Here is a 26,098-nt window from a genome sequence, read left to right as displayed (position 1 = left end):
GAAGAGGAATTTTGCCCCAGGATGGAACATGCCTGAAGTCTTACCCTGGTGGCAGGGACCAGGCCAAGAAGCTGAGAACTGTCTAGGTTGGAAGCTATCCTGACTGACAAACTGTATCCTGTCACCTGAGTTGTTCCTGTTATTTCTAAGTTGATCTGACCCTGAGGTATAACCTGTTCCTTCCTTAATAAACCTTAATAAGCCCCATAACTGTGAGTGTGGTCCATGAGTTCAGTGTGACCACTGTAACGAATTATCGAACTCAGCAGAGAAGTAGAGAGTACCATGGGGAGGACAGCTGGTGTCAGAATAGTTTAAAAAAAGAAAAAAGTTGGAGAGAGACGGTATGTCTTATCTCTACCTCACAGGAATCAGCTTTGTGATGAGCTTAATTCTCCTTCCTCATGAAGTTAGACAAGGTCTGACGCTACTAGACCATAGGGTAAATCGTGTATGTCAATTATGTCTCAATAAAGCTATTTACAAAAAACAACAGTATGGCTAAGATCATACTTGTTGTTGTTGCTTCTGTCAAGTCAGTCCCCAACTCATGGCGACCCCATGCACAACGGAATTGGACTGTGGTGATCCATAGGGTTTTTATTAGCTAATTTTTTGGAAGTAGATCACTTGGGCTTTTTTCCTGACCTGTTTTAGTCTGGAAGCTCCCCTGAAACCTGCTCAGTATCATGGCCTCCACTGTCAGATGGGTGGTGACCGCACATGAAATGCATTGGCCAGAAATTGAACCTACGTCTCCTACACGGAGGGTAAGAATTCTACCACTGCACCACAAATGTTAAACAATCCCCCAAGACATGCATTAGCATCAAAACAAATAAACTTTTGTGATCCTTGCCTCTTCTTATTTCTGTTAGGTTTGTTGCTTTCTACCAGATGTTTGGCTACCCAAATGTACTTTTAAATTCACCCTTGGCCAATTATATCTACCACATTTTTACGCAAATAACATGTGTCTTCTTCATCTGTTTGTCAACTGGTCCCTTTCCCCTACAAAGTATTTTTGTAAGCACGCTTTGCTAATTTTTTTTTACAGCAACATGTAAAAAAATTGGCATAGCAAGAGAAGGAAGCGGTTGGCAAACAAACATAGAAAGTGCGCGTTATCTGTGTAAAAATGCAATAATGCAATACCTTCCTAAGCTATCATCAAACATCCAAGGATAAGGACAGCCAAGAAAAGTTACATAACAAGAATTGCACAAGGGCAGGAACAGTCCAATTTGAGCTTCTTGTCAATGGTAATGAGAACATCATGTCTTCAAAAGAAATCATCAGTGAATACCTACTTTTAAGTTTACTTTTGGCCAATTATATCTAATGCAATACCTTCCTCAACTATAATCAAACATCCATGTATGAGGAGAATCAAGGAAAGTTACATAAAATGAATTGCACAAGAGCACAGACAGTCCAACTTGAGCTTCTTGTCAATCATAATGAGAATATCATGTCTTCAACAGTAAGAATTTATATCTACTTTTCAGCAACTAAGGAGCCCTGATGGCACAGTGGTTAAGTGCTCAGCTGCTAACCAAAAGGTTGGCGGTTCGAACCCACCAGCCACTCCTCTGAAGAAAGATGTGGCAACCCACTTCCATAAAGATTACAGCCTTGGAAACCCTTTGAGGCAGTACTACCCTGTCCTACAAGGTCGCTACAAGTCGGGATCCAGTCGAGGGCAACGAGCTTGGCTTTTTGGTTTTCAGCAACTATTTTTTAAAAAGCTCTCAGGTCTCTCCTGTCAAATATCAAATATAATCTCCCATCGTAATGACAAAGAAACACTGAGAACTAGAATATCGGGGTGCTACAGAACTGATGCACCTATCCTTCTGTATCCCTATGTTCCTCAAAGGTCAAGTTTCTTGAGGAATAACAACTGGAAAGAGAACTGGAGGAAGTATCAATTATTTTTTAGCCTTGCCTACTTTTAAATCCTTTGGCGTTTTAAGAAACTGGATTTACTCTACACTTCAAACAAAACACAAGGATTCCTTCCTAAATTCCTTTTTTATCTCAGCAATAGTTCCCTTAGTTTTTCCTCACTCACCTCAATCATCAGAATATTTTCTTTGATATGATACTATTAAAAATGACTCCCTTAATTTGTCTCTGGGCTAACTCTAAACAATTTTTTCTACGTACTTCCTAAAATAATTTTTGTATTAATTGCTAACAATTATTAGCAAATAATTGCTAACACATTCTAATTATCTGTTGGAATTTAGCTATATACCCTTTAAGTTTCCATTATTTTCTGTTAATTGTAAAAAATCAGAAGTAGAAAAATCATTTTTAAAGTAACAGCAGTAATAAGTATTATATTTTCTAAAACTTAAAACCAATATTAACAAAATAAAGCCTATTTTGGAAAGTATGCCACAGTAACTTGTAACAAGTAGAAATTTCCTGGAGATACATTAATATATAAAATGCTGCTTCATTAATCCGTGACAAAATAAGGTATAATTCCAAGTGTGGCACTGGGTGGTGCAAATGGTTAACGCGTTTGGCTGCCAACCTAAAGGCTAGAGGTTCAAGTCTATCCAGAGGTGCCTTGGAAGAAAGTCCTGGCAACCTATCTCCAAAAATCCAGCCGCTGAAAACCCTACAGAGCAGTTCTCCCTCAGGGAAACGGAGTCGACTCAACGGCAGCTGACCTCATCCGAGGATGACCTCACTCTGCTCTCAGGTATCTATTCGACTTTTCTCTTTACGCACCACGTTCTGATGTTCTACGGTTTGCCTATGAGGTATATCTAAGTGTGGATTTATTTTCACTTATCTTGCTTGACGTTCAGAGTGCCCTTTTAACCTCTGATGATGTCTTCACTTGGTTTGAGAAATTTTTCATTCATTATCATTTTCAGTACTTATGGAATGCCGACTGAATGCATTCTGAGGTTTCATAATTATTTGTCCACATCTCTTGACTACTCTTTCAAATTTTTTATGTCTTTGTCTCTCATTGCTCCTTTCTGGGTGAATTCCTTAGTATCACCTTCCAAATTACTAGTCCTCTCTTCATCTGTTGCTAGGCTAAAACTATTTTAGCCGAAATTATTTCCTTTTACAATTTTTTGTTCTTTTTGTGCATGCTCATTTTTCCCTCGTATCTTGAAGTATCACAAACATATTTATTTTGATGTTTCTACTGGAACATTTTATTATTTCTTTGATCTTGAGTGAGTCTAAGCACTGGTATTTATAAAAAGTTCCCTGGGTTATGCTAACTTGTAGCCGGAGCCAAAAACCATTGCTTTGAATTATTTCCATATGGTGTACCAGTAACTGCATCATTATTTCAAAGGTGCAGAAAGTCAACGAAATGTGGTAAAGATTAAGAATTCACAGTGTGTAAAGATTACACAGGAGATAAAAATTGAGACTAACTCTTACACTGAACTAAATGAAATATTAAAAATCTATATTTAACAAAAAGAAAAGAGTACCTTTCATAAATTCTTAGTGTTTCTATATGAAAGCTTGAATTACACTAATTTTAATTATGTTAAACTAGTAAACATGTAAGTTTTCTTTTCATCCTAATAAGTATTTTCTATTTAAAGAGAGGGTGAGCATTCCTCTCAGTCAAAAATGTAATGTCCCCCTAACATGGTGTAACAAAAGATTTCGTATCTATTAAGAAAATAAATTTGGGAAAAAAAAGTTTTTAAGAAGAGATAGCTTTTTAAATGTTTTTATTTTATATTCATACCATCTAATCCATTATGCTGCATATTTCAACTGAATATAAACATTGGATGAAAAGTTTATAAAATCAGAAATGATAGGGATTATTGTGTTGAGCACAATTAGTATAAAGCCATGGGCTGAATTTTATAAACAGAGGGCTTCTGAACACTTTCAAACCAAAATAATTAAACTGTCATGAATTCCCTTCATACTGTTATCACTTGGGGGAGGGGTGGTGGGGCACGCATTCATTATGCAAAACCCAGATGTGTTTGCTAAAGAAAAAAAAGGCATCTGTGAGGCTGACACATCAGACCAAAGGATGGTACAGAAAAAAGTTTGTTATTTGTTGGTCTTTCTCTACTTGTGCATACACAGACTCTTTCTCTCTTTAAGATACACTTACAAAAGCAGTTAACGGTACATTTATAAAAGAATTTCTTCTTGAGATTAATAAAGAAAAAGAGTATTTGAGATCATCCAAGAATTTCGTTTACTACGTAAGGCCATGGGTCTCTCCCATAAACAAAACAAAATGCAAAAGATAATTTTTTATAAAAGTATGTAGATCCTGTTAAATTCTTAAAATACATACAACAGGTATTTTTAAGTTCTTCTCATGTGAAAGGGATTTTTTTTTTTTTGCATAACTTCTAATTCAAACTAGTCAACAGAAATACCATACTGCAGAGCCCCTCCACTACTGTGTTAAAATGCCCATTCCGTCACATCCTTGCCAACCAGCTTTCAAGAATAACAACAACTAGCAATAAAGAAAGAAAGAAGAGAGCTTCTTATCTGAATTGGATTCTCTTTATTATTGGTGAGCCTGGGTATATTTGTTGTCCACATATATTTCTTTATGAATAGTTTATTTGTGGTTTTTTTCCCTTTATCCTTTAAGGTATTTGTCTTTTTATAATTAGTTTCTCAGAGCTCTTAATATATAGTATTTGTCAGAAAAATAAGAGGAAGAAATTTATTCTACCAGATATTAAAACATAACTATAAAAAAAAAAATAAAAAAAAAAAACCTCATTGCTATGGAGTTGATTCCGACTCATAGCGACCCTACAGAACAGAGTAGAACTGCCTCATAGAGTTTTGAAGGAGTACCTGGTGGATTCGAACTGCGGACCTTCCGGTTAGCAGCTATAGCTCTTAACTGCTATACCACCATGGATTCCAAAATAGAACAACTGTAACCAAAATAGTAACAGAATACACATAGACGAATAGATCAGTGGAACAAAACACCATCTAGAAATATATCCAAGTACATACAGAAACTTAATATGATGATGACATTTCAGAAGAAGGATCTTTGACTACAGAAGGCACAAATTAAATATCTACCAGAGAAACACTGAAGATAATTTTTACTTGGGATGGAAAATTTTTCTTATGCAAAATGAGAAGCCCAAACTTCATTTAACACAGAGGCCACACAAATTGGCTGTCTGGGTGCTTATTTTTTTTGGCTAATAAAGCCTTTTTATTCCCATCTGAATTTCAGTTCCTTGGGTAAGGCACGCACTCCCCAGTTCCCCATGGTCTCCACTTCTCCCAGCTGTCTTACTTACGCAGCCTCTTTATACACATGAGAGATGTTGAGGGGTCACTGAAGTCATTCGAGTTTTCTACCTCTGCAACAAGGAAGAAGATGCTGTTGTTGGTAGCTGCCATCAAGTCAATTCCAACTCACGGCAACCCCATGTGCACATAGTAGAACTGCTCATAGGGTTTTCAAGGCTGTAGGCTTTCAAAAGCAGATCACCAGCCCTGTCTCCCCAGGTGCCTTTGGGTAGGTTTGAACCACTAACCTTTTGTTCAGTAGTTGAGCGGTTAACTGTTTGTACCACCTAGGGACCCATAAAGAAAAAGCTAGATCTGTTACATTTAAATTTAAGTTTCCGTAGGGAAAAGGTACCATAATCAAAACCAAAAGACAAACAGACTAAGAGGAAATATTTGCAATGCTATTGTTATTTATTGTCATCCTGTCGGTTCTGGCTCAGGGCAACCCCATGTATAACATATTTCTGATACATATACCAAAAAGGAGTCGCTATCCCCAGTATACGTAGAGCTCCACAAACTGATAAGAAAAAGACAAACAACCCACTAGAAAAATAGCAAATACAATAAGACCTTCACCAAAGAATCTGTGTTCTTTTGAGCACACATGAAACACACAAAAACTGACCCTGACGAAACGTATGCTCAAAAAACTAAAAAAGGAAAAAACTACTAAAAGTAGGCATAACGAAGTCTAAAATTACCTCAGAGTTGGTGTGACTGTCACTAGGAAACAATCTCTGTGATGAGTATATGTTTTTATTTCATTTTCATGCTATGCTTCTCTTTATATCTGCATCTTATTCTTTCAAAATGACTTACGGCACTTTAAATGTTCGTAAATATCATCTTTAAAAGTCACTGCTGTTAGTGTCGCTCATGCTTTTTTTTACTCACCCCTAGATGCACCTGAAGTTGGGCATTTCTAGTCATTTTTTTGGTAAGTCTTCAATCCGTTCACCTTAGTTTTGTCAGTCCCTAAAACTCTCTTATATATGTACATCTTTCTAAACCTAATACCTAAACCAAAAACAATAATGGAAATAGAGACAGATAAATTTAACTACATAAAATTATAAACATCATAATACAAAGTTTAAAAAATGCAACAGAGAAAAATACATGCAACAAAGACTTAATAAACCTATACAAACAACTCTTACAAATCACAAGAAAATGGACAAAGAACATAAATAGTCATTTAGAGAAGAAATGCAAACTATCCTAAAATGAAGACCTGGTCAACGTCGATAATAAAGAAAAATAAATAAAAATGAGATTTTTTTCTTCCCTGACTGGCAAAGATTAAGATAACTGGTAATACTGAATCTTGGCAAGGATATGAGAAGGAGAAGAATATCTAAAAATGTGTCCTTTCAAAAAGAACAAGAGTGGTAGGATGCATATTTAAGAATTTTATGAAAGACTTTAGAATAAAGAAAAAATGTTTAATACTATTAAAGGCAGTCTGATAAACTGTGGTATTTTTAGCCAACAGAATACTACGAAGACATTAAAAATGATGTCTATCGGTTTATATTAAATATTTAGCATTATATCCTGTGCACAGCATAAAATGGACACTAAGTATTTGTTGAAGGAGTGACTTATTGAATGATTTATTAGTGATTAATTATTTATTGAATCAATAAATGAATGAATGGTTAAATGCTGTTTAACCCAACAGTGAAGCCGAGGACCCAAAAAAAAGGAACCAAGGACCCAAAAAGGAACCAAGAACCCAAAAAAGGAACTAAGGCCCACAGAGAACCAAGGCCCGCTGAGAACCAAGGCCTGCCGAGAACAAGTCCCAAGGAGCAGGACTGAGCCCTAATCAAGAAACTGGCAACGTGCACCTAGCTGGGTTTCAGGCTTGCTGTGACTGCTGTGTGCCCCCCGTTGTGCCTTTTTTTTAACAGCAGTGTCTACTACAGTTAATCTCTGCCTTCCCAATCTTGTACGCTAAGCATGTGGGTGTGGGAGCATACAACTTGTCTCTTTACAACTCTTTGGTTCAGGAGGAACCATACTCAAGAAACCACATACAAGGAGCATCATCTGCACCTGGACCTGATTCAGACAATGAGATACTGGACTTTGAGCTGATGTCTTGATGGGAGATGAATTAGGGATCTTGGAGAAGGCAGTAAGTGTATTTTGCATATATTTTGGACGTGGGAAGGATATGAAGTATGGCAAAAGGGCAAACTATGGCAGATTACCTTGTCCAGAGATGGCCATTACAACATCTTTCATTTACATGTTGTTCTTCTTTAGTGTGACCTTGCCAATCCTCCATTGAGACCAAAGCAAAACCAAACCTGTTGCCATCGAGTCAATTCCGACTTATAGCGACCTTATAGGACAGAGTAGAACTGCCCCATAGAGTTTCCAAAGAGCGCCTGGTGGATTCGAACTGCTGACCTCTTGGTTAGCAGCTGTAGCACTTAACCACTACACCATCAGGGTTTCCCTCCATCAATAAGTAGTGTCTAATATCCCACCCCTTGAATGTGACACGCTTCTGACATACTGTAACCAGCAGGACGTGCCAGAGGTTAAGTGTGTGACTTCCAAGGCTAGATCATAAAAGATAACACAGTTTCAACCTTTCTCACTAAAATGAGACGTGTGGTGATCATGATTCACCCAGTAGTAAGAAAGCATAATACCTTGAGGGCGCCATGTTGCAAGGAAGCCCAGGTCACACATACATGCTCTAGCTAACAGCCTCAGCTGAGATCCCAGGCAATAAGCAACGCCTACTCCCAGTCACGTGAGTGAAGACATGTCCAGGTGATTTAGTCCCTAGCCTTCAAGTTACCAGCACCCAACTGAGGCCCCAGACATTGTGGGGCAGAAACAAGCCATCCGTGGTATGCCCATCTGAATTCTTGGCCCACGATACCTGTGAGCCTAATAAAGCAGACGTTTAACATCACTATGTTTTAGGGTGATTTTGTTACACAGCAATTGCAACCAGAATACATACTGATGGAAATGACTGAGTAGAGGTAAAAACTGAGAACGCAAGAATTCAAAAAAAAAAAACCACTGCCACAGTCAATTCCGCCTCCTACTGACTCCCACAGGGTTTCCAAGGCTGACAGTCTGTACAGAAGCAGACCACCATATCTTTCTCCTGCAGAAGGCAAGAATAAAAGGGGAGAAATATAACAGCCAAGTTTCTTGAGGAGGCAGAGGGAATGGGATACTCTACACCAGCGGATGAAGAGGGCTCAGACAGGACACTGGACAGCTCGTTCACCGTGAAGGGGAGAAAGGCCGAGAATAGATACAGATACGGTAGGAGGAGCCTATAGGTGGTAGATTATGTTATTTAGAAATATGAGGGGGTAAGCACAAAAAGACACCGTGGTTTGCTGTCGAACAAGAATCAGAGATAAGGAGGGGAGGGGCAAGGGGTTGCTGTTTTTTTTGTCAAATATTGTTCAGCCGTTTACTTTTTAAACTGTAAACATGCTTTACCATGTTTTACTTTCTAAAAGTAAACAATTTGAAAAAGAAAAGACTTTGTCCACTCCCTCATGTTCCAGATGAGGAAAAACAAAGGCTCAACAATTAGATGACTTGCCCAGAAGTCACAGGCTTACAGGACCCGCCTGTAACAGCACCGCAGGCTGGCAGCAGAGCAGGCCTCTGATCTCTGACCTCCAAACAGTGCCCTTTCTCACAGCATACTGCCTTTTCTAGTACAAAAAGAGTACCTAGTGACATTATCGTTTGCAATCATAATTTATTAAACTAGCTATTCAATAAGCAATAACGAATACCCTATTCCCAGTAACTGATAATCAAATAGGCACGCAGAGATGTCCTTGGGAAGATCAAAATGAAGATGCAAACAAGCAAAACAAATAGCCGAGTCCACCCTAGTTCACCCTTGGTACCCATGGTATCAAGGAGTCCAGGGGCACAACAAACTTGCCAGCTGACAGAAAGGTCATGGTTCAACCCACCAGCTGCTCTACCTGGCAATCGGCTTCCGTAAAGACTCCAGCCTAGGAAACCCAACGTGGCAGTTGTACTCTGCCCTATAGGATAACTATGAGGTGGAATCGACTTGAGAGCACACAACCACAAGCTATACTTTTCCTTTTGCCCTTTCAATCCTCCTAATCTGAACACTCTTAACCATTCTACCCTCAGTTTTGTAAGTTATCCACTGAGAACTTCTCTTTCCTTTTAGAAAGTAATGTCCTTTTATCCAGATTTACCACACAGCAGCACCCAGAGCTCACTTGTCTAACTTGCTATCATTCAAATACTACAAACACAAGGCTAATGCCCGTGAGGAACAGCAGGGCCTGTGTGGTGGGTATGAGAAGGCATTGCTGAATGACAGACACTGTCAAAAAATACCACCCAGTCTTTATCAGGCCTAACATTTTCACCAGTAATGCCGCTGACAGAGAGCTCTGGATCTAAGCCTCCACTGATCATCCAGCTGTTAAATCCAAAGGTCTTTGGTTAAGCTAGAGAATAAAATATTAACAGTGGTTACTTCTGCATGGAAAAACTATAAGCAACCTTCCTCCTTCGGCTTTTCTGGGTTTCAATATCAGAAAAAACACCAGCACATTTTTTTCAGGCTTTTTTCAGTTCTAACTCTCATTTCTTGTCAATGTTGATCACTTCCACCTGTTTAACCTACTTGCTTGTCTCAAGCTAACGGCTCCTTCTTTGTCTCATTCCCCATTCATCTTCCTTCACTCACTTTCTAATTATGGGCAATTCCCAAAGCTCAAGCTCAGGGCCACTGCTCTTCTTTCTGTCCACAGCTCCAGCCTTAGCATCTCTCCCATGATCCAGTCATAGGTCCCACTGTCTGGCTATCTATGTCCACCTGCCTATCCCAATGTCATCTCAAACTCAAAAGATCCAAAAGTAAGCTCAGCTCAAACCAGCTCCTAACACTACCATTTCTATTTGTCAGTACTGCCATTAATCAAATTCTAGTTCTTCCTCTGACACTAACTAGCTGAGTAACTCTGGGCATGTTTTCTAATCTCTCTGGGTCTTGGCTTCCTAACACACAAAAAGTATGGATTGGCAGAGATGCTCTCAGGTGTCCTGGAGTTCCAGCACTCTGATTTCCTGTCACTGAGGATCAAAACTTCTAAGTCACCCCTGATCACTCTCTGCCCACCCCCCACCCTCAACGTTTCCTCTCCCTTCTTATCCAAACCTTAATGAAATCCTGCGTGGCATCTCTCTGGTCTGACTTACTTCCACTGAAACCAAGTGCTCGTCACCTGAGGCCTAGATTATGTTCACGGCTCTCCTATCACGCCTCTCTCCAATTCACACTACACCTAGCACTGCGGCAGTAGGGTTTTCCTTAAGTACTCCTGAGAGCAAGCCATTTCCCAATGCCAAACTTTTAAAGCTTCTCTACAACCTGAAGGACAAAGAGCGTTCTCAATCCAGCACTTCCAGCCATCCGCAATCTAATTCCAATCTACATTTTCAACATTGCTCCTCTCCCACACAGACCATCATCTCTGTCGAGTTATTGTGTGCACTGATCCCTGAACACATCGCACATGTTTCACTTTGCTTGCCTACTATACCAATTAGTTCCTCTTATCCAAAATCGGGTCGCTATCAGTCGGAATGGATTCGATGGCAACAAGTTTGTTTTTTGGGTTTTTTTGTTGTTGTTGTTGTTTCCAAAAACAAACCCTGCCTACCTTTATTCCGCCTCCTCTCTGGAGCCTTCTCTGCTCACCTTAACTCTAAGTGGTCTCTATAATTTTTATCATTTATCTTGTCTCCACAATTATGCTGTAAGTCCTTAGAGAAAGAAACCTAGGTTATATTTCTCTGTATCTCTTTTAAACACAGCAGAGTACCTTGTACACTGCAGGTGCTAATAAGTGTTTGGTGACTGGCTAGGAAGTTCCTTTTTAGTATGTAACCAAACAAGGTGCATTTACTGAATGCTGCCCATGTGGTCAGCACTGTGTGTGTGTTTAAAACCTAAGGTGGTTCCTCGAAGCATACGCAATCAACTTGAAAATCTATGGCTGACGCCAGGGAAATCACTATCAACCAACCAAACCATGGTATATAATTAAACTATTTAAAGATGTTCCAAGACCAAAAGCTACACAAAATCAGTGGGGGGCGTGGGGGGAGCAGTATTTAGTGACAAACAGTTTCATAAAAAAAGGTACAATTTTAACTGGCAGTGTAGTGATTGAAATAGCAGCAACAGCAGCAATGACAATAAACAATTATAATAATAATAGCTAACATCTCAGGAGCACTTGGAAACCCTGGTAGTGTGACGGTTAAGTGCTACAGCTGCTAACCAAAAGGTCCGCAGTTCGAATCCACCGGGCACTTCTTGGAAACTCTGTGGGGCAGTTCTACTCTGTCCTATAGGGTCGCTACGAGTCAGAATCCACTGGACGGCAATGGGTTTGTTTGTTTGTTTGTTTTTTTAAAAAGGAGCGCTTAGTGTGCCAGCACTGATCTTAAGGCCTTTTTATGTTTTAACTCATTTACTTCTCACTACAACCCTCTGAGAAAGTACTGTAATTCTCCTCATTTTTCAGATGAGGAAACTGAGGCACTCCTCAGTTGTTCCACACCTGGCCAGTAGTGAAATATGGGGTAGAACTGAGCTTGGTGGGGAAGGATGAAGAACACGCGTGAAAGTTAAAAGATGTAATATGCACAGCTTGTTATTAGAAGGTGTAGAAACCAGCTTGCAAGACTACAGAAGAAAATGGTTGTTGAAGGTCCTCAGATAAAAGACTGAGTACACAGGGCAGGGATTGATAACAGGGTATCTTGAAAGCCAGGAAAAGGAAATTAAATTTAATAGGTAGAATATGGGAGGCCACTGGAGATTTGGGGGCAAGAGTGCAGCAAAAAGGAGTGCCCTCTCCATTGAGGATAAACAGAAAGAGACGCTGGATTCTTACAGGCTGACATGACTTTCAGTATTCTAGGCTGAGGAAACTAGTCTTGGAATTCAGATGGTGAAAGGAGGAAAGGATATGAGAGACAAAAGAAATACAGACAGGTGGTGAAAGGAGGAAAGGATATGAGAGACAAAAGAAATACGGACAGACGTGTTAAATGGTTAACATAAGAAGCAAATGAAAGAGGTAGTTTAAAGATGATGCCTAACTTAAAGCCTACACGATCCAGAGAGAAGGAAATTACAAAGAGGTATGAGCTGATTTCCACTTGGGGCATGTTGAGTTTAAAGAGATGATCAGAAATACTAGTTGAATACCAGTACTTAAAAAACGAAGAAGTAACTGAAATGAGAAGCAAGCAATGCAGCTACTAGTTTTAGGGTGAAAGAAATGGACAGGAGTTATAAAGATATTAAATGAGAGGAAATCTATTAAGCCATGATCAGCTGATATGAATTTTGTATCAATAATTTTATCAGAAAAGCCAATCTAAGGTCTAAGTTCCTCAAAGCATACACAATCAACAAGAACTAAAGCAGAGATTCCCCAACGTTCTCCTTTCAGGGTACTCTAAAACCCAGAAAATCAAATCCGTTGCCTTCATGTCCATTCTGACTAACTGTATGGCACCTCCAGGCCAAAAGAAATACCCAAGTAGGTAGGTCCAAACAACTCAGGAAGGATCGATGTCCTGTTGGGCACCGTACAACTTCTCAAAGGATATCAGACTGGACAACACCACATCTTCATTTCCTGTTTCACACTGATTTTCACACAGTGCTCGCTTTTACCAGAACAACCTCTGAAAACACAGCTCTGCAAAGATACGACATCGTCTCAAAGAATGTAGTAACCTCACGTTGAAACTGTGAACTACCCCAAGTTAGTAGTTCGAGCAGGAGTTCACTGTGCTCTCAATTTTTTTTTTTTTAGACGCCTAAAAAAGAGACAACAACAACAAAAAAGTAATGTAGTAACCTCACGCTGAAACTGTGAACTACCCCAAGTTAGTAGTTCGAGCAGGAGTTCACTGTGCTCTCAAATTTTTTTTTTTTTTTTAGACGCCTAAAAAAGAGACAACAACAACAAAAAAGTAATGGGGGAGGAGGAAGAGAAAGTTCCTAGCACAGCAAACCACAAGAGGGCAGCACAACAGCTGGTGGGAGGACAGGAGGATCAAGGGGGAGATGACAAGGGTGGAATCTCCAGACAGAGGAGACCCCTTGCCCACCTCAAGGCCTAAAAGTCCTTTTTCTCCTTACACTACAGAGGAAGAAACATTAGTCACAGTCAGAGCAACAAATGCAGAGTCATTCTGCCCTTCTCTGAATCCCTTTTGCCTGCCCAGCCACGACAGCAGCCAAGCCTTTTGTAGGAGCCAAGCAATATGCTACTTTGCATACATATTCTTATTCAATCCTCACAAGTCTTCTAAGAAAAGTGAGGTACAAAGAGATTTCCAGTAGCGCCACTGGTAAGTGGCAGGAACGTCGGGATTAAAACCCAGATCTGACCCCAAAGCCGGTGAACACCCTTTCCCACTCTGCCTCAAAAGCATCGCACCTCTCAGCAATACCCAGGTGAAGGAAAGAAAAGCTATCCTGTTCCCTTCTCATACCTCAGACAACCATCTCAAATCAAAAACATAACGAGAAACAAACTATTCCTTAACCCTAAAACAAGCTACCAACTCCAAACACAGGACATTCAGATGGAGCAAAACAAGCGCGGTGTGCCTAACTAGCCAGCAAGTCCTACAGCCTTCCTGAACAGGTAAGTGCGTGTACCGTCAAGGCACGTGCTGGACACATCAGTCTGCAGACACGTCACCCACCCACAGGTAAGTGCATCTACAAGCAAATGATTCTCAAGCAAGTGACATGGGAGGAAGGAGCCCTGGTGGCGCAGTGGTTAATGCTCGGCAGCTAAACAAAAGGTCGGTGGTTCAAGACCACCAGCCTCTGGGTGGGAGGAAAATGCGGCAGTCTGCTTCTGTAAAGACTGCAGCCTTGGACACGCTATGGGGCAGGTACTACTCTGTCCTATAGGGGCACTGTGAGTCAGAATGACTCCACGGCAGTGGGTTTACAGGAGGTGGGGGAGGAAGCCCAAAGGTTGATTATTCATCGGTTAATCTGCCGGCTGTTCTATCACAATATTTACAGGAGCCCAACGACTCACTTTTACAAACCCATTATGAAACCAAAAGTAATCGTCATCTCTCTTATTCCCACTTTTAGTTTCCTTCTCCATACTTCTCTTTCCCTGAGTATGACATACTCTGGTACTCCTATCCTTTCATTTGGACGAAGGAGTTTCTACTGACAGATTAGTAACCACCGGAAGGCAAAGGGGAAATCCAACCGACTCAGCAAGCTTAAGCAGATGAAACCATCCAGGAAGCATTCAGTGTGGCAGCAGGAACCCAGAAAGAACAGCCAACGTGTTCTCTCAAACCCAAAACCCACTGCTATCTAGTCAATTCTGACTCATAACAACCCTACGTGTTCTCTCAGTAGGTATTTATTACCTGAAAATATTCCTCTTTGAAAGACGAAGAATCTGTGGCTGCTTGAGAAGAAAGGGCAATGAACAGCCTTTACTCTTCTCTCCAAAGCCATGTTACTCGTAAAACCAGCCGAGAAAGAAACCACCAATGTTTCTCGGGGATCCAAGAACAACAATGCTGTTGTTGGGTGCCTTTAGTGATTTCCACCCATAGCCCCGGATGTGACAGAGTAGAACTGCCCCAGAGAGTTTCCTAGGCTGTAATCTTTACGGAAGCAGATCGCAGGTCTTTCTCCCAGGTAGACACCGGTGGGTTTGAACCCCCAACCTTCCGATAAGCAGTCAGCCCTTAACCATGGAGCCACTAGGGCTCCTTAAGAACAAGAATAAAAAAAAAAAAAAAAAACCCCGAAATTACCCTCCCAGACCCACATGAAAAGTTCAGCACTGCCGTTTTTGGAGTTAGCAGCAGGGAGCCTGTGTACACAAGCTCCCACCCTCCTACGCACGCACCCACAGCCCGCGACACCCTGGCCTCCAGCGCAGCCACAGACAGGAGCCAGGATCCACACCCACCGTCGCGGGGAGGGGACGAAAGGCCTCGTTTTCTGCAGGAGAGAAACAGTTCACATCTCGTGCCCACTGCCTGCTGCTGAAACCTAAAAAAAAGGAAAAAAGCAGCAACAGTTACTACCTCAGAGTCCAGGGGAAACTGATGGCCCTTTCTAGACCGTTCAGATGACTCTGAGAGAGGTAAACGGGGGGCGGGGGTGCCAGGCACACATGGATGCAAACCTCAAAACACTCCTTCCCAGGGCTCGTCCTGAAAAGGAGGATTTTCGGGCGCGGAAGTTCACTGGCACAAGCGGGGACGGGGACGGGGACGGGGACGCGGACGGGGACGACAGCCGCCCCCACCGGGGCAGGGCAGCGATGACACCCACCTGCTGCCCGGCGAACCCCCAAGCCCGCAGGGCCCGCTGCCGCCCCGCCCGCCGGCGGCCGAGGTCCGCGAAGCCCCCGCCGTGGGCGCGGGTCCGAGTGTCCGCCAGGCCGGCCTCCGGGGGTCCCGCCGGGCGCGGCGCCCACTCACATCCCGGGCGACGGCGGCCCTCGCTGCCCTCCGCCCGGCGCGCGCCCAGGCCGGCCCGGGGTCCGAGGGGCGACGCGGGGCCTCCGGAGCGAGCGGGCCCGGCCTGGCAGCGCCGACGGAAGCCGTTAGCGGCGGCCGCCTTGCTCGCTCCTTCCCGCGGCCGACACCACTCCCGCTGGGCCGCGGGGAAGCCCGTCGCGGCCGCCGCGCCCACCGCCTCCCGGCCGCCGTCCCCACCCACCCGCTCGCGGCCGCCGTCCCCGCCCTCCGCTCCCGGCCGCCCGTCCCCTCAGCGCCGCGGACGACACTGGCGCCGACGGCCTACGTGCGGCGCGCTCAGCCTCCCCGCGGCCCTCAGGCGCGCCGCCCATTCGCCGAGGCCTCCGAGCGCCGGGGCGGGGCGGGGCGGGGCGGGCCAGGCGCGCCTTCCAGTGCGCGTGCCCGCGGCAGGGGCGGGAGGGGCGGCGGGCGCGCGCGGGGACTCCCGGCGGCGGCGGCGGCGGGCGGGGAAGCGGAGCGGCCAGCCGGGCCGGGGCACTGGGGCCCGCCGCTAGGCGGCGCTGGGCAGGCAAGCCCGACTCCGGGGGCGTGCGTGGGGAGGAGTCCGCCGGCCGGCCGGGGAGGTGCCGGCTGCCTCGGTGCGGAGACCCTTCCACCCCCGCGCACTCGTGTCTGCTCTCTGCTTTCGCCTGCTCGCTCTGGGGGCTCCCGGCCCTGTCCCTCCCCAGCCCAGGCAGCCAGGCCAAGGGGAAGTAGCGCCGAGGGCCAGGGCGATGCTCTCACAGGCGCCCTTTCCAGCTGGTGCAGCCTCTGCCGGAAAGGGTGAGGGTGGGGTGAGGCGCCGCCAGTGGGGGAAACAACTTCAGCCGTTCCCGTAAACCTCACTCATTCATTAATCCCGCAGATACAGAGTGCCTTCTAGGTGCCAGGAGCCCTGGTGGCGCAGTAGTTCAGAGCTTGGCTGCCACCCAAAAGATTGGCAGTTGGAATCCACCAGCCTCTCCTTGGAAACCCTATGGGGCAGTTCTACTCTGTCCTGTAGGGCTACTTATGAGTCAGAATCAACTTGACCACAATGCGTTTGGTTTTTGGTTTTGACTAGGTGCCAGGCCGCAGGCCTCCAGAATACCAGGTGAATACTAGGTGACCAACACCCACATACTCCTTGCCCTTCTGGACCTTATATTCTCGTTTAGTCCCATCAAGTTGATTTTGACTAATAGTGATCCCATGTGACAGGAGAACAGCCCTGTAGGATTTTCTTGCCTGCCAGCTACCTGAGTCTTTCTCCCACTGAGCTGCTCGGTGGGTTCCAACCACCAGCATTTCCCTTAGCAGCATCCACCAGATCTTCTTTATATTTTAGTTAAAAAAAAAAAAAAAAATCATTGCTGTAGAGTGGATTCCGACTCATAGCAACCCTATAAGACAGAATTCCCACATAGGGCAACCAAGGCTGTAATCTCTACGGAATTGGACTGAAACATCTTTCTCCAGCAGAGCAGCTGGTGGGTTCCAACCACCAACCTTTTGGTTAGCCCAGCGCTTATTCACTGTGCCACCAGGACTCCTTTATGTCATATCATATCATATATCATATCATATCATATCTTATAAAAAAAAAAACTTAGGGTGACAAAAATGTTCTAAATGCATCATGTGCTGGGTGTAAAATTACCTCTAAGAAAAATGATACAGTAAAGTAGAAAGAGAGGAGGAGGTGTGCTATTTCACTTAGGTTGGCCAGGAAAACCTGCTGGAGTAGATGACATCTGAGCAGAGAGCTCAAGGATAAGAATGAGCCAGCCCAGTGACTACCTGGGAAAAAGAGTTGCGGGCAGAGAAACCAGCAAGGGCAAAGACCCTGAGAAGGAAATGTGCTTGGCAAGTTCAAGGACCTGGAAAGAGGTCACTGTTGCCTGGAGGAGGGGGCAGTGGTAAGAGGCCAGGTCAAAGGAAGACACCTTGAACCAGACCCTGTAGAGCCTAGTTCACTCATCATTAGCCCCCATTCTATACATCTGAAAGAAGTGACACGTTTATAGCCCATTTACCCACACACAAATGATACTATCGTCCAGGTCCATCTTGTATTTAATGGTTTCTTAAAATTTTGGTGTTCTTAGGTGCCATCATGTAGGTTCTGACTCCTAGTGGTGACCCCATGAACAACAGAATGAAACTTTGCCTAGTCCTTTGCCATCCTCGCAATTGTTGCTAAGTTTGAACCCACTGTTGTAGCCACTGTGCCAGTCCATCTCACTGAAGGTCTTCATCTTTTTCGCAGACCCTCTACTTTACCAAGCGTGATGTCCTTCTCCAGGGACTGGTCCCTCCTGATAACGTCTCCAAAGTATGTGAGATGAAGTCTTGCCATCCTGGCTGCTAAAGAGCAATCTGGCCGTACTGCTTCCAAGACAGATTTGTTCATTATTATGGCGGTCCGTGGTATATTCAATATTCTACGCCAACACCATAATTCAAAGGCATCAATTCTTCTTCTGTCTTCCTTATTCATTGTTCGGCTTTCACATGCACGTGAGGAGATTGAAAACATCATCAGTTGGGTCAGACGTACCTTGGTCCTCAAAGTGACATCTTTGCTTTTGAATACTTTAAAGAGGTCTTTTGCATCAGACTTGCCCGATGCAATACATCATTTTATTTCTTGACTGCTGGTTCCGTGGTCCTTGATTGTGAATCCACATAAAATGAAATCTCTGACGACTCCAGGCTTTTCTCCGTTTATCATGATGTGGCTTCTTGGAGTTGTAAAGATTTTTGTTTATTTTGAGGTGTGATCTATACTGAAGGCTGTGGTTTTTATCTTCACCAGTAAGTGCTTTAAATCCTTTTAGCTTTCATCAAGCAAGGTTGTGTCATCTGCAAATCGCAGGTTGTTAACGAGTCCTTCTCCAATCCTGATGCTACGTTCTTTTTCATATAGTCCAACTTCTAGGGTAACTTGCTCAGTGTACTGACTGAATAAGTATGGTGAAAGGATACAATCCTGATGCACACCTTAACTGATTTTTAAGCACACAGTGTCCACTTGTTCTGTTCAAACAACTGCTTCTTGGTCTATGTACAGGTTTTGAATGAGCACAATTCAGTGTTCTGGAATCCCCATTCTTCACAACGTTATCCATAATTTGTCAGATCCACACAGTTGAATGCCTTTGCATAGTCAATAAAATACAGGGAAACATCCTTCCGGTACACTCTACTTTCAGCCAAGATCCATCTGACATCAACAATGGTATCCCTCATTCCAGGTCTTCTTCTGAATCTAGCTTGAGTTTCTGGCCATTCCTGTCAATATACTGCTGCAACCATTTTGAATTATCTTCAGCAAAATTTTACTTATGTGTGATATTAATGGTATTGTTTGATAAATTCCAAATTCTGCTGGATCACCTTTCCTTGGAATGGGCACAAATAATGGATCTCTTTCAGTTGGTTGGCCAGGTAGCTGTCTTCTAAATTTCTTGACATAGATGAGTGAGCACCTCCAGCAATGCATCTGTCTGTTGAAACATCTCAGTTGATATTCCATCAATTCCTGGAGCCTTGTTTTTCGCCAATGGCTTCAGTGCAGCTTCGACTTCTTCCTTTAGTACCATCAGTTCCTGATCATATGCTGCCTTCTGAAATGGTTGAACATCAACCAATTCTTTTTGGTACAATGACTCTGTGTATTCCTTCCATCTTCTTTTGATGCTTCCTGCGTCGCTCAATATTTTGCACATAGAATCCTTCAGTATTGCAACTTGAAGCTTGAATTTTTTTCTTCAATTCTTTCAGCTTGAGAAATGCCAAGCGTGTTCTTCCCTTTTGGTTTTCTAACTCCAAGTCTTTGCACATTTCATTATAATCCTTTACTTTGTCTTCTTGAGCCACCCTTTGAAATCTTCTGCTCAGCTCTTTTACTTCATCATTTCTTCCATTCATTTTAGCTATTCTACTTTCAAGAGCAAGTTTCAGAGTCTCTTCTGACAATCGTTTTGGTCTTTTCTTTCTTTCCTGTTTTTTAAATGACCTTTTGCTTTCTTCATATATGATGTCCTTGATGTCGTCTCACAATTCGTCTAGTCTTGGGTCATTAGTATTCAATGCATCAAATGTGTTCTTGAGATGGTCTCTAAGTTCAAGTGGATTATACTCAAGGTTCCACTTTGGCTTTTGGGGACTTGTTTTAACTTTCTACAGCTTCAGCTTAAACTTGCATATGAGCAATTGATGGTCTGTTCACAGCTGGCCCCTTGCCTTATTCTGACTGATGATGCTGAGCTTCTCCATCGTCTCTTTCCACAGATGTAATCAGTTTGATTCCTGTGTATTCCATCTGGTGAGGTTCACATATATAGTTGCTGTTTATGTTGTTGAAAAAAGGTATTTGCAATGAAGAAGTCCTTGATCTTGCAAAATTCTATCATTGGATCTCCAGCGTGGTTTCCTTCAGCAAGGCCATATTTTCCAACTACCAATCCTTCTCGTTTCCAACTTTTGCGTTCCAGTCACCAGTAATTACCAATGCTTCTTGATTGCATATTTGATCAATTTCAGACTGCAGGAGTTGGTAAAAATCTTCAATTTCTTCATCTTTGGTACATAAATTTGAATACTTCTATTAATTGGTCTTCTTTGTAGGTGTATGGATATTATCCTATGACTGACAGTGTTGTATTTCAGGATAGATCTTGAAATGTTCTTTTTGACGATGAATGCAACGCCATTCCTCTTCAAGTTGTCATTCCCGGGATAGTAGACCGTATGATTGTCCAATTCAAAAGGGCCAATACCAGTCCATTTTGGCTCACTAATGCCTAGCATATTGATCTTGATGCATTCCATTTCGTTTTTGATGACTTCCAATTTTCCTGGATTCGTACTGCATACACGCCAGGTTCTGATTATTAATGGATGCTTCTTCTCATTCTAAGTCGTGCCACATCAGCAAATGAAGGTCCTGAAAGCTTAAATCCATCCACATCATTAAGGTTGACTCTATTTTGAGGAGGCAGCTCCGCCCCAGTCGTCTTTTGAGTGCCTTCCAACCTAAGGGGCTCATCTTCTGGCACTATATCAAACACTGCTATTTGTAAGGTTTTCACTAGCTGACTTTTTTATAAGTAGATTTCCGGGTCTTTCTTCCTAGTCTGTCTTAGTCTGAAAGCTCCGCTGAAACGTGTCCACCATGCTGACCCTGTTGGTATACCAGTGGCATAGCTTTCAGCATCATAGCAACCTGCAAGCCACCACAGTACGACAAACTGACAGATGAGTGGTGGTTTATTCTTTAAGTTAACCTCTCCAAAGCAATTCCTGAATTTTTTCTTACATAAGATCCATTGCAAAAGGTCTTTCAGTAAGTGATAGCAGAATAGGAAATGACTTGAATTCACACTGACTCCTTTAAAGTAAATAATGAGGGAGAGCCCTTGTTTTCTCTTAAGAGGGAGGAATTTACAGGAAGATCACATTTCTATGGCTACTGTCTTTTAGGCAAAATATGCTGGAGAGTCCTTTTATTTGATTTTTCAAAAGAAATTAGAAATAGGGGTTGTGACTGGAATGCAAATCTAACATCTGCTGAGAATATTAAGGCTGAAATTACAAATAGCAACCGCCATCAGAGTTCCCTCTTCCTCCAAACAAAACTGTTATTGGGGTAGAAGCCAGAACACAGACCCACACAAAGAAGATGAAGTGCTGAAGGTGGCCTTAATGCCATGGTGAAAAAGCACCTGAACTGTGGAAATGGAAACATTCACTTCAGTGAAGGGAAAAAATAAAAAGCTCTTTCTGAAACAATGTGGGTACATTCATTGTGGCAAGTGATGTTTCTATATTTTGTAACATTTATTCAGCCAGGCAGGGTATCTGTTATTCTTCACTACCTATTTGTAGGGAGAAGCCATTTGGAACTAGTAAATATTGAGAGCTTTCTCTGGGAGAAGGGATTCCTTCTGTGTTAGTGACTCGGGTATGGAAGACAAGGTAGACAAGGAAAATACAACATTCATAGGCTTAGAAAACCGAGAAATCCTCTAGCACCCAAAGACGAAGTGACTTGCTTAGCGTTACTCAGATAGTGAAAGCGACTCTCCTCGCTAATAGGTTATGGTTTTAAGCCACTGCTAACCTGGACTGTTGAACTGTTCTCAGTCTGAGTATTAGAGAACTTTTGAGATCTTTATGTGATCCCTGGTGTTAGCATAGCTAGAAACTTGCTCCCAAGGACAAAAATTTCAGAAAGTTTTCCCTATTCTTTAATAATGATAAAACAGAGTCCCAAGACCTTTGGCCAAGTCTTTTATGACATTATTTCAGACAAGATGGAGAAATGAGAAGTGTGGGCTGGATGATCACACATTAAGGTTCAAAACTGGCTGTATGGCCATATCCTAAGGTAACAATTGGCAGCTAGTTGTCAACCGTGGGGAGGTATGTAGTGGCACGCCTTACAATTCTGCCCTTCCACGGTAGTGAAGCATGGCAACAGTGGTGCTTGATGGCCACTCCCTGAACCCACCCCCACAATAACCCTGTGACCCCCTAAGAGTGAGATGGGGCCTTGGCATCTACTGTTTTTTGAAAGTTCTTAGATGGTTTGATGCAAAGCCAAGGTGGAAAATTCATGGCCAAGGGTAGAAGAGCTTTAAGCTTCTGAGTCCAGCCAACCCAGGTTTAAATCACAGCTTCACCAAATTAGTCATTTAAATTTTCGAAGCCTCCATTTTCTCATCAGTTGTTGTTATGGTTAGTTGCCTTGAGTCTGTTCTGATTCATGGCAACCTCATGTACATCAGAACAGAACATTGCCCGGTCCTGCACCATCTTCACAATCGCTGGTATGCTTAAGTCCATTGTGGGGGCCACTGTGTATTTTGAGTGCCCCCCAACCTAGGGGGCTCATCTTCTAGCACTATATTGGACAATATTCTGCTGTGAGTTTTCACTGGCTAATTTTTAGAAGTAGATCACTAGGCCTTTCTTCCTAGTCTTAGTCTTCCGGACCACCCACTTCTTATCAGTAGAACAAAGACAATAGTACTTCCCGTTCAGGGCTGTTTTGATGATAGATGAAAAATATTTAAAACATTTTAACTCATCCAGATATTTGAGGGCCATTCACTTAAAAGTTCGATTTGTTATAACAAGTGAATATTTCAAAACCCTTGCGTGCCCTTCAGCATCTCTCCACCTCGTTCCTCACAGGTGTTCCCGATTTGCCAGTCCTTCCTTCCTTCGAGATAACCAAGTAAGTTTAACTTTGGTGCACAAGTTTTCCCCTCTGTAAGCCAGAAATTAATAACCTCCTTCAAGTAAGGATAATTGTTTGGCAAAGTGTTCAAACTGTCATTTATAATGATGTTTCATTTTTAAAAACTTTTTTTTTTTTTAACTTAAAACGGTTAGAGGTGTGGTTACCAATTCATCAAAAATATTTTCCTTTATAAAAGGGTTCATACCAAGGTTCACTCTTCAATACAGAAATCCTCCTGGCATAATTGTTAGTTTACAGACCATTAATTCCTGAGTCCTAATATAGATTAAAGGAGCCTTGGTAGCACAATGGTTCAGTGTTCGGCTGCTAACCACAAGGTTGGCGGTTCAAACCCACCAATAGCTCCACTGGAACAAGATGTGGCAGTCAGCTTCTGTAAAGGTCACAGCCTTGGAAACCTCATGGGGCAGTTGTATGCTGTCCCGTGGAGTCGCTATGAGTCGGAATCAACTGGGCAGCACACAACTACAACAATTTAGATTAAGGATTCTGCCCCCTTTCTCTGAGAAGTTTCCTCTCCAGCCAGGGTGGGCCAGCCTCTGAAACGAAAACCAAACCTATTGTCATTGAGTCAATTCCAATTCATAGTGGCCCTAAAGGACGGAGTGGAACTACCGCATAGGATTCCCAAGGCTGTAGTCTTTCTGGAAGTAGACTGCCACATATTTCTCCTGGACAGCAGCTAGTGGGTTCAAACCAGTGGCCTCTTGGTTAACAGCCAAGCGCTTAACCACTGTACCACCAGGGCTCCTTGGACCAGCCGTTAGCACCTATGCTACAGTCCTTAACCCTGCCTCCTCAGTCCCCATGAGTGGACACCTGACTCAGGTTGGGCCAGTCAGGATCTCTCTCCTAGATAATTTGGAATTGGGATTCAGAGACACCTGCTCAGACTCTCTGTATACTTGCAGTGAGGTGACCCATGCTCCAACGCCAAGGCTAATGGGAAGCTGTCATCTTTATTTGTCTGCATGGAGTTACACAGAATGCTGGTTCGCAGCAAAAGAAAAGAGGAACACAGACCAGAGAAAAGAAAGAGAAAGAGAGAGCATGAGGAATGGGTCCCCATAGCTTTTCAAGTTCCTCTTCCTTAAAAGGCTCCGTGAAACTTCCTGTATCTTATCTTGAAAATACTTCCTTATAACAGATTTCTCCTTACTTAGGCTACATCTGGTAGTGTCCTTGCAACGAAAATAATTTGGAGTAAGACGGTGCAGTGGTGATTCAGTGGTAGAATTCTTGCCCTCCACGCGGGAGATCCCAATTCAATTCTCAGCCAATGCCTGTCATGTATGGCCATCATCTGTCTGTCAGTGGAGGCTCGCAGGTTGTCATGATGCTTTAGCGGAGCTTCCAGACTAAGGTGGACCAGGCAGCAGTCCTGGTGATCTTCCAAAGATCAGTCAGTGAGAACCATGTGGATCAAAGGGTCCAATCTGCACCCAGTCATAGGGATGGCCCAGGACTGGGCAGCGGTTCTTTCCGTTGTGCTTGGGGTTCATCATGATTTGGGCACCAACTTGACTGTACCTACCAACAACAAGAACACTGATGAGAAGAAAAGGAAGAATTCTCTCTCAAATTATGTGGAAAATAAATGTCATTTAAAAATCCAACTTACCCACAAATTTTGGAAATCCTCTGCCGTAAAGCCAAGAATAACTAGATAAGCATTAGTCACAATTCGAGTCATTGTATGGAAACTGTAGGTTAGCAGAAGAGAAGTCATCTTCAAGTACAGCAGATATTTTCTGAAGGGAAATTTTCCTCACCACGCTACCTCCTCCCAGCCAGCACACCCACCCCCACACTATTCTGTTTTCCCTTCCTACTTGCTTCACTGGACTTTTTCTGTAACTTGAGAATTTGGTAAATTTTCTGGGCTGTGGCTGTGGAAATTACTGTGGTCATTCCACTCTAGCTATACCACCAGCCAAGGGAAAACCGGATTTCATATTGAAGCACTATACCAAACCAACCAAACACTAAACCTGTTGCTATCGAGTCGATTCCGCCTCGTGGTGACCCTATAGGGCAGAGTAGAACTGCCCCATATGATTTCTAAGACTGTAATCTCTAATTAAGAGACTGCCACAACCCGAGGAGCAGCTGTTGGGTTCAAACTGCTGACCCTTTGGTTAGCAGCCGAGCTCTTAACTACTGTGCTACCAGGGCTCCTTAGCATTATATCAGTGGGTTTACATGCTGTCTATTTCAGTTTCACATACATAACTGGACCAGAATAACCGTCAGGAAACAGTTCTTGATTTTAACTTCCACTCCTGCTTGGCTGTGGTTGTTAGGTGCCATTGAGTTGGCTCCGACTTATGGAGACCCTATGTACAACAGAACGAAACACTGCCTGGTCTTCTGTACCATCCTCACAGTTTCTATGTTTGAGCCCTTGTTGCAGCCCCTGTGTCAATCCATCTCATTGAGGATCTTCTCTTTTTCATTGACCGTCTACTTTACCAAGCATGATGAGCTTCTCCAGGGACTTGTCCCTCTTGATAACATGCCCAAAGTACGTGAGACGAAGTCTCGCCATCCTTACCTATAAGCAGCATTCTGGCTATACTTCTTCCAAGACAGATTTGTTGGTTCTTCTGGCGGTCCAGGGTATATTCAATGTTCTTTGCCAACACTATAATTCAAAGGCATCAGTCCTTCTTTGGTCTTCTTTATTCAGCTTTTGCATGCTTGGCTACATGCCCCCAAATGTCCATCATTTGTCCTTAACCAGACCTCCCCCCTTTTTCCTTTTCTTTCACTTGATGCCTTCTCTTTCTGAGCTTTGGAGGTTGCACCTCTTTATCTTTACATTATGAGAGTTGGTCGAAGGTAAAACAGGTGTTTTCCTCCTAGTAGTATGTTGAGAGAGCACCCTCTTCAGATGGTCTTACTTTACCCAAGTTTCTACCTTTCTTACTTCCCTCCTAGACCTAAGACTCC

The 26,098-nt window shown here is 43.1% G+C and overlaps 1 protein-coding gene across 6 annotated transcripts in view; it reads right to left on the bottom strand.

Annotated features, from left to right (window-relative positions):
- JAK2 (Janus kinase 2) overlaps positions 1-15,664 on the bottom strand; it is a 99,105-nt gene extending 83,441 nt beyond the window's left edge. Inside the window, exons 1-3 of one of the 6 annotated variants that reach the window (XM_023539420.2) lie at positions 15,558-15,664; positions 15,339-15,421; positions 5,304-5,366 (exon numbers count right to left, since the gene is read on the bottom strand). The gene's annotated coding sequence lies outside the window, so the exon portion shown is untranslated. Of the gene's footprint in view, positions 1-5,303; positions 5,367-15,275 lie in introns of all 6 variants that reach the window. The other 5 variants (XM_023539419.2, XM_010599992.3, XM_023539418.2 and 2 more) reach the window with 5 other exon arrangements.
- Positions 15,665-26,098: the final 10,434 nt, after the last annotated feature.

The sequence above is a fragment of the Loxodonta africana genome, chromosome 9 (genome assembly GCF_030014295.1).
Source record: "Loxodonta africana isolate mLoxAfr1 chromosome 9, mLoxAfr1.hap2, whole genome shotgun sequence".
NCBI lineage: Eukaryota > Metazoa > Chordata > Mammalia > Proboscidea > Elephantidae > Loxodonta > Loxodonta africana.
This window is presented reverse-complemented; position numbering and strand designations above follow the sequence as displayed.